Below are 10,180 nucleotides of genomic sequence, written 5' to 3'. Positions count from 1 at the left end.
CCACATGTGCTTCCATTCATGTTCTTTAACATTAAGCCACAAAAAATCACATCCTAATTGATATCATATCAAAAAAGTTGTTCTCCTGCTCCTAATTGGCACAATTCCTGAAATAGGAGAACATCTGCGGCGGATTGATATAGACGCTAATAGGAGTATGTGCCACATAAAGTGCTGCTTCCAACGATTGCTGTAAATTCTTATCCACTGGCCCAGGTGGGCCAGATCCACGACATTCGTGAAAAGTAGTTCTTGCTATGTAGGCCTAGGCAAAGATGGGGAAATGTACCGTGATGTACTTTAAGCCTTTTCTGTCGGTAGCCTTGTCGTGAATTTTTTTTTACAAACACATAAAACATTTATAAAAATTGCCATATGCATGTAGATATTCCTCTCTTCAAATTAACACCAACAGTTCGTATATCTATTAAAGGAATCTAGCTTATAAAAATCACAATGGCAAGGCAAAACTTTTTACATATTAAACAAACTTTATTTGACGACACAAAGACAAACAGTTTTTTTTCTTAATTTTAATTGAGAAGTATGGAACATCGTTCTTTGTCAAATTGCAGTTTATAAAAGTCTGTAGATATAATAAGCTGGTCTCAATGTTTTCGTCCAATCATCGCACCACGGGATACCGGACTTTTCGCATCTGATAGTCTTTCGTCTCCGATGAAAACCAAATGTATAAAAGTACTATAAAAAATTATTGCAAATCTTCGTCTCCGACGTAAAAGATAAATGAATAAAGAATACAAACGATGGCGACAAACAAACTCAGACTTGTGACGTTGCAAACTGTTGCGTGTCCATTGGCAGACGTCATTCTATAACTAACAGAGGGCGACATACTCTCTTGTGTTGCCAATCCAGTATTATGATTGTTTTGATCAAACTGACTGAAGTCGCGTATTCTGTTCCTACGACGTGGTTTTTGATTCCAGTAATCGGCGAGATCGTTAAACTTTCCTACATCACTTTCTTTTCAAGAGTTTTTACTTCCCGGTTACTATGGCTACGACAATGACGTCTTCGGATCACATTAGATTTAGGGCATTTCCTTTGGTTCATTTTGTTGCAAGTTTCATCAACATTTTGACATTCTTGGCGTTCCGTTCTCTCCCGTAACTGGAACTTTTTAGACTTTTTGTTTATAGGATATGACGTAATTGAGTGGGTCCAGTTTGTGGTTGATGGCGCTGTTCAGTAGCTGTGACTGATTTGTGGCAGTCGCTGCTTTGAGCTTCCAGTTGGTGTTTGGATGGACACAGTGGAACATCATTATCACCACCCAAAGTCTCATCTCGGGGAGGAGAGGTTGGGTCAGAAACTGGTGACAGGTGCTCATCCAATATGTTGCTACACAGCAGGGTTTTCATGTGGTTAGCGCCCTCTTTAATTTGATTGACATGTACCATTCTGTCTTTGCTTTCATTCTCCACATTATTGCTTGCTGTATATTTTAGTTCACTACACAACATTTTACTGCTGTCTTTATTCTTTGGATACGAATCTTTTAAAGGCATAGGATAGTTATTGCTCATAGCCGCAGCGTTCTTATATACCTCTTTCTTCCTTGTTGTAACATTTTGATTATTTTTTGGCGTGATACGTTTTGCTACAAACATTTTCTGCTGAGCATCATAGTATGACTTCTCACTTTGTCCTTTCGATTGGTCTACGGCAATACACAACCGGCCGATGACAGAGTCATTCAGTTATAATATCAGAGGCGGATGTCAGTCTTTTATCCCAATCAGTGGGAGCCACCTGATACTTTATCCGGACAGTACCCTCTTTACTCTCATTCATGCGCAACATTTTGCAATTTCTGTCTTTCACGGCAGTCTGGTATGTCGTGCACTTTGTTTCAATTACTCAGAGCCGTATATGGCTCTGCAATTACTGACGTTATGCTGCCCTCTTCATTCTCTGCGCATGCGTCAATGAGATGTGCTGAACAGAGATCGTGCGTGGTTGCAACTTTTTCAATTATGTACTACTCACTGCTCTGTACACTCTGATTCTTCTCTTGCTGTTTACATTTTGCTAAAAACTCTTTCTTCCGAGATAGGAAATATAATTCATTGCTGTTTGCTTTCGATTGGTCTTTGCTGGAACTCAAATCGACAACGAAAGAGCTGTTCAAATTCACTGCTCCTTTGGTGATGTTGGCTGCCGAATTATCGATACCAATCTGACAGTTCATCTGGGCATCTTTCTCGTTTCTGTTTTTCTCTACATTTTGGTTTGTTGCACAATTTGCGTGACTGCGTGGTGTTACACTGCTATCTCTGTTATTTTCACATGAAGCATTGTAATGATTTGGATTACAGTCCTGCGCAGTTGTATCATTCTTAACTACGTCTGTCTCACTGTTTTTAGCAGCACCATGATTCTTAATCTGCTTCCTACACTTTGCCAAATGCTTTTTCTTCTGAGCAAGCAAATAGGCTTCGTGGCTATTAGCCTTCGATTGGTCTTCGCTTGAACTCAAATCGCTCTTCGGATCCACTGCTCCGCTGATGACTTTGTCAGACCCTGGTTTTAGTCTGTCAGTCAGTTTACTGGCACCCTCATGACACTTTATCTGGACAGTGTTCTCTGTCTGCTCATGAACGTGAAAAACTTGTTCATTTCTGCCTTTCTCTGCGTTCTGCTTTGTTGTACATTTTGCGTCACAGCGTGTTGTTACACTGCTCTCTATATCCTTTGCACAAGAAGCAGGATGGTTTGAGCAGCCACTTTGTGTTCTTTTATCATTCTCAGCCGCATCCTTCTCACTGCTTATTATAACAGCCTGATTCTTTTTCTGCTTCCTACACTTTGCCAAATACTTTTCCTTCTGAGCAAGCAAATAGGCTTTGTGGCTATTAGCCTTCGATTTGTCTTTGCTTGAACTCAAATCGCTCTTCGGATTCACTGCTTTACTGGTGACGTTGTCAGACCCTGCTTTAAGTCTGTCATTCAGTTTACTGGCACCCTCATGACACTTTATCTGGACAGTGTTCTCATGATCGTGAAACACTTGGCAATTTCCCTCTTTCTCTGCGTTCTGCTTTGTTGTACATTTTGCGTCACAGAATGTTGTTACACTGCTCTCTATATCCTTTGCACAAGAAGCAAGATGGTTGTCTTGTGTATTTGTATCATTCTTAACCGCGTCATTCTCACTGTTTCTAATAACAGCCTGGTGCTTTTTCTGCTTCCTACACCTTGCCAAAAACTTTTTCTCCTTAGCAAGCAAATATCCTTTCGAATATATTGGCATATTATCTGGAATTTTAGAAGCAAATGACGTCATTTCCTGTTTGGCTTTTTCCAGGTCATGTTTGATCAACCGTTCACCTTCTCTTATCGGCTCAGCTGGTAAGCTATTATTTTGTACCTATATATAGATATTGCACACTTTCCACCAATCAGGTATCGACTAAGAGTCTGTACTTGATTTCTGCTCAAGACAAATCGAACCCGTTTTCTCGCTTTCTCTCCGACAACTGATTTATTTGTTATCTGTTTAAAAACCTCAGTTTCCTCGCTTAGATATTTTTGATGTGTCTGTCATTGGAGGATGGTAATTTGGAGGCATATATACAGGTGATTGATACAATCCGCCATTAAACGAAGTATTGTATTCTGGGTAAAATCCTCTGTAGCCCGTTGGCTGTATTTGTCTCAGGATTCACGGGAGGCCGATATGGACATAGTACTTCATTAGATAATCTTTGATGCATCCTCAATGCTTGAAGTCTCCCCTGGATCCAGATCCTTCATAATCGTCTATCTTCAAGATATTTTTCAAAGATGAACCTCCTTCGGTGGTCGTAGGTTTTTTTTGGTTCAACTTCACACTCTACCTTAACCGTTGCCCGTGCGAGGTTCTTTGGGTGGGCATCCTCGTACGATTCGGCAGTATACCCTCTTCGGCTAGACTGAAAAAAATCATATCACATGATTGTTCGATGTTGTTATATTCTATCGCAAGGGGACTTGCCGTGGTCATCAATTTGTTATCATTATCAGCAAATGTGCCCTTTGGTGTCTCTTCCTTTTGGTTATTTTCAGGAAGACTTCGCTGGCGATGCTTGTTTGCCAAAAAATCATTCGTAGCTGTGAATGTTATCATTTTGCCGGTGCTTCTGGCTGCAACTCCGAGGTTGTCATGATTTTCTGACAAATCTATTACGGAGTCGGTGTCGCTTTCGTCATCAGACACTTCATCGATGTCGTCATAGTGATAATCGTCGATGCCGTCAAGCGTAAAAAGTGCTGGAACAACGAGCTGTTGCTGGGGGTAGTTGTGGTGGTTACAACCCTTGTTCCAGTAGGAGACATGGTGGTTTGAAGCCTCCGTAGGTCGAGGTAACTGTTTTTCTTGTTGTTCGTCCTCGATGGTGTCGGTGCCGTTTGTCGTCAATGGGTGACGTATGGCCGCCGAGATGTGATCCTGCAGATGTTTGGGACCACCAGTGGGGTCATCCAATTCAAAAGGACGGGATCTGAAAAGGCAAGAAAACATTTTCCACGTTATTGTTATTTGCGAATATAACACTCTAAATTTTTTCCACCGCCCCGGCTCTATTTTTATATTTACACTGATATTTGTATTTATAGGCTATTTACTGTGTAAAGAACAGTTTAGCTTGGAAATTAACTTCGTTGCTACTAATTTACTTCACTGATATCTGAACACATCCTATAATTGAGATACTTCACCCTAACACGATACCCACACAATTCACTGCAAATGTATACAACCGCCTACTGTGCATATAATAATCTGGGCTGATGACATTCTTGTTAATTGTTGAAGCTTATTACATGTATCTTTAAACAATGAGAATACATATCCCATAATGAGGGCGGCGGAGCCAGGAGGCACAGGGAGCACGTACCCCCCCCCCCCCCCCCTTGCTTCCCACAGATTTGTGAACAACTCAAAATTACTTCTTTTCATGAATTAAAAGTTTCCTTCTTCGATAACAACAAAACACAGTTTTTTCACCTTTTCTAAGCTTAGTGTAGAATTTTGTTACTAAGAAGTCCGCTTTCGTTGAAAACTTGATAAAATATAATCAAATTATGCCCTTTTGTTTGAATAAAAATTCAAATTCAAACAATATGCTACGGACTGCACTGAAAATGAATTTTGTCGGAGTGTTTTGAAGAAACTAAGTGGTTTGCCCTCAAATCAAAATCACATGTCCCACTTCCCACTTATGCTTGTGCCCATCATCAACCCTTTTGTTCATTAGGGTTTCGCACCAAACATTGCTGTACCTTAATAAACTTTGAAGCCAAATCAGGCAAAAAATGACACGAAGCAGCTACTTAAACTGTACAACATTTGCATTCTCTGATATTATATATGAAAGTAAATAATAGTTAACGTTGACCTCCTGACCTAGACAACTAACTTTATGTTTGATTAAGCTAAAAACTGAAATCATTTCAGTTTCATTTAAATGCAGTCGAATACAATCTGGGTTATAATAAACCTTGTAGTTGGCATGCATAATCAATATGTACACACTCTGAATGCCAGCTTGCTTAACCACTGCGCATCGGCAAACGAAAGTACAATTCGTTAATCTTTCAGAAGTACCATATTTATACTTCCTATGTGTTCAGATTCAAAGCAAAGGATTAGAAAACAACTCACCTTCCGTTCAGATTAGATTCAGTGTTCATTTCGTGAACTAACTTTCGATAACTTTGGAAAAACTTTCCGAAAACTTTGCGTAAACTCTATAGAGATCTGCTAAGTAGTGCTTGTTGATACAAACTAAGGTGCGTCGCCACGAAAATATATTTACTTGATGTTTTCATTGTGACGTTATGTCCTGCTGATATTGCGTTTACTTTTTCCTAATAACCGATTGGCTCGTTACCTGTTACGTAACGAATATGTCAATACAACGCGCGCACGGTGTATCCATTTCAATGTGCGTGGTGTCGTTATGATACGCAATTTTCTACGCCGATGATTAGCCTACAATGATGTAATTACGCACAAGGGCTATATTCTTAAGATAATATAATACGTCATCGTGTACCAACTGCTACGCGCGCATTACAGAGAAGAAAAGAGGGCGGGCTGTAACGATCTACATAATGTAAAAGATAACTCAGAAACTTCTGATAGGCAACCGCAATTTGAATCAATAATGCAAGAGGTAGAAATGTAAATTGCTATTTTTGAATAGCGTATATTCACTGACATGCTCGCGTTCAGATTTGTGTTTTTTAGGTTGAAAATCCTTCTATATCAGTAGTTTTTCCAAGCAGATGCCGATCAATGTTTGTGTAGAACTGCTAACAATCGCTAAACATATCGACAGGACCCAACATTTACTAACAGTAATGCCCATATTTGTCAATTCAGTAGCGACGGATGGGGAGGGAAGTTGGTGGGGGGGGGGTACGGAGGGGGGGGGGGGGTAATGCCGGGACCCACTAAATTTCTCGAAGTTCCATCCATCTTCACCTGTATGAAATCTAGCAAATATCACGAGTTTGCATGTGGCCATATGGACCTTAGTGTACACTTGACCAGTTTCTATTTTAGCTTCCCATTTCTTTGGGATGTTAGAGGGTGGGGAAGCACGTTTCCCCATGTAAGGCGCTGGTTACAAAAATGGATTAAATCACTCATTTTTCATTGCTGTTAGCAAATCAAAAACAAAGGACAAAATGAGGAAAACACGCACAACAAGAAATGTCTACTCGGTATAATTGTTAGTTGGCCTGGGTGTACAAAACTTATACGAAATTCAGTAACATATCAGCATGCATATTTGTAGTATATTAATAAAGTTTGTGAGTGTTCTGATGAAGTCTTCCTAGGGTTCTTCGAAACCACCCGTTGGTCTGCCCGCTGACCTTATGACCTACATATCATTTATCATATTGTATATACACCAATATGTATCAACTTATAGATCAGGGAGTTGGTTGAACTCACTTAATTAAACAAACGAAACACGCAAAACAAAACACATGAGAACGGGTTTATATTTATACTTCTAAACGAGTAACTGCCGAACTGATCTAAGCAGGGAGTTGTATATGGAACAACTCCCTGGTTAGGGTTACGTGCATTCATGTCAGCGTCTGTGCTTTACTTAGGTCATATAATGATTTCAAACCTTATTTTCAACGTCGTAATGAATTAAGTGTTGAAGACGGATGTTTGTATATATGGGGTAACAGAGTAATCGTCCTAAAACAAGACAGAACGCAAATTCTGAATGAGTTTCATGGAAGCCATCCAGGAATTGCGCGCATGAAAAGCTTAGCTAGAATGCTCGTTTGTTGGCCAAACTTAGATGCAGATATTGAATCTTGTGTTGTGTTAAGTCATGTCACATATGCCAAACAAATCGTCCAATGCCACCGCAGGACCATTAAATCCATGGGATTGGCCTGACAAGCCATGGGCTAAAGTGCACGCTGATTATACAGGACCGTTCATGGGTCATGTGTTTATGGTGTTGGTTGACGCACATTCCAAGTGGTTAGAAGTTCATAAAATGAATTCCTCGACTTCCTCTGCCATTATCCAGACTATGCGTACGACATTTGCACAATTTGGTCTTCCTGAAATGTTGGTGACCGACTACGGTCCGTGTTTTGTTAGTAAAGAATTTGAACAGTTTTGTACTTTGAACGGTATTAATCATGTAACATCGTCACCGTACCACCCAGCCTCTAATGACTTAGCAGAGAGAGCCGTCCAAATTCTCAAATCGGGTCTGAAAAAATGCAACATGGTAATTAAGATGATAAATTATCTAGATTCTTATTTACTTATCGTATTACTTCTCAGACTACTACAGGTGTATCTCCCGTCAGAACTGTTCATGAAACGAAAATTGAGGTCTCGTTTTGATCTTCTGCACCCATATCTAGCAAAAAAGGTCAGGTGGAAGCGGGAAAAGCAGAAAGATTCTCATGATAAGCACGTTGTGTGGAGATCATTTCAGGTGGGGGACGAAATTTACGCAAAGAACTTAATTAGGGGGTCTGTTCTCGAGGCCGAGAATGACATTAAAAATAGAGAGGAAATGTTCTCTTGCTCTCTGTCTTAGCTTTTATTAATTAATTTCTTCCTCTCTGAAGGTCTCTTTACCACTACTGATAGTCAAACAAGGGCGTAGGAACCGGGGGGCTGGGGGCCCCAGCCCCCCAGTGAAAAATGTGGAGGGGCGGAAGTATTATTCCGCCCCCCCCCCGCTTCGCAAGTCAGAAAACCCCTTTTTCATTTCCAAATGAGAAAAAAAATCTCATTTGGAGCACCAAATTGCATATAAGGCCAGGTGAAAATACAAAATTAAGTTTACAAAATGGAGTGGGTGTTGAAGTGTGCTATATTGCACCAAATTGCATCTGAGGCCACCTGGAAATGCAAAAATTTTCCAAAGAAATTTTCCCCTTAGACCCCTTGCACAGAACGGCCATCAGTCTTCAGCCCTCCCACTCAAAAGTAACTTCCTACGCCACTGTAGTCACATTCAAAAAAAAAAATCAAAATTATAAAAGATTGCCTTCTTCTAATGTACAGTACTTACTTCCCAAAAAGAGCTCATTAACATTCCAACCTCTAGTCTAACCCATAGCGGGACGAAACCCTCATCTCACTTGACCACTACGACCCCACCTGCCAGTCCCCAGTACACGCCTTTAGCACTATACTCCAGCTATACCCTCGACATAAGCCCCAAGAGGAATATATCTATACACCAATTCCTACACACAAAACTAGTTCACTTTTAAGGCTAAAACATTACTGTATACTGTATAAGAGTCCCTTGCCCGGAGGCCTGCAAATGGGTTACAAACCAGAATGCAAAATGCATTGAGGTTTCGATGACTGAGTCAATGCACTAGACTTCTGCTTGTTAGTATAACCAGAACTAGCTGTTACAATGACACTATGGCATGCTAACACAGGTCAGTCTACTGTACGTGGTTATACACACCTCCATCAAAAACAATAGGTTCTTGTACTCAATGTTATGAATCCACACACCAAGTATTACAAAACCAAACCAAATCTCTAATCACTTCGCAGACGAGTCCACTTATGGACAAGTCAGATTGGAATATACCCACGAAACTTCAAAGAATCAACTTGAAAGAAGCTAATACAGGTCACTGGAGGTCAACCTGAGGTCAGAGGTCACCCAAATGCAGTTCGACTAATGTATTACAATAGCGTAACTCCCAACCTTGACGGACATTTGGTTCTAGAGTTATTGCAAAATACTAGTTTTTGACCCTTAATTGACCTTTGTTGACTTCGGATCACATGACTGTTATGTTTTGAAACGATCCCTTACCCCATTCACAACTAGTCCACAAATATCAACGATGTCGGATCCTGTCAATGGTAGTTTCACAAGTTATTGCCAAAAAACACATTTTGACCTATAAATGACCTTTGGTGACCTTGGATCACATCACGGTTATTTTGGAAAATGTGCCACTACTTCATTTACAACTTGTCCTAATATACCAGCCATGTCAGACACCGTGACTAGAAGTTGTTGCAAAAATTAGCATAAGTTGGCATTTTTGTGCACATAATCAACCTTGAATGACCTTGGATGACCTGATAGTTTTTATCAAAACTGTTCCCCTTGATGATGTGCACTTTGTCCTAAAATCCCAACCTTGATGGACATTTGGTTCTCAAGTCATTGCAAAAATACTAGTTTTTGACCCCTAATTGACCTTTGTTGCCCTTGGATCATATAACCATTATGTTTGGAAAACGATCCCTTATCCCATTCACAACTAGTCCCAATAATATCAACCTAGTCGGACCCTGTCAGTGGTAGTTTCACATGTTATTGAGAAGAAAAAAACACATTTTGACCCATCAATTACCTTTGGTGACCTTGGATCACATCACGGTTATTTTGGAAAATGTGCCCCTACTTCATTCACAACTTGTCCTAATATACCAGCCATGTCAGACATCGTGACTAGAAATTAGCATAAGCTGGCATTTTTTTGTACATAATCAACCTTGAATGACCTTGGATGACCTGATAGTTTTTATCAAAAATGTTCCTCTTGATAAGGTGCATTTTTTCCTAAAATTTGTTTGGCCTACATTGTACACACTAAAATGTTATTGCTAGAAATGTATCAAAACCAACTTTTGGCC

The sequence above is a fragment of the Apostichopus japonicus genome, chromosome 15 (genome assembly GCF_037975245.1).
Source record: "Apostichopus japonicus isolate 1M-3 chromosome 15, ASM3797524v1, whole genome shotgun sequence".
NCBI classification, from domain to species: Eukaryota; Metazoa; Echinodermata; class Holothuroidea; order Aspidochirotida; family Stichopodidae; genus Apostichopus; species Apostichopus japonicus.
Note: the sequence above shows the minus strand (reverse complement) of the source record.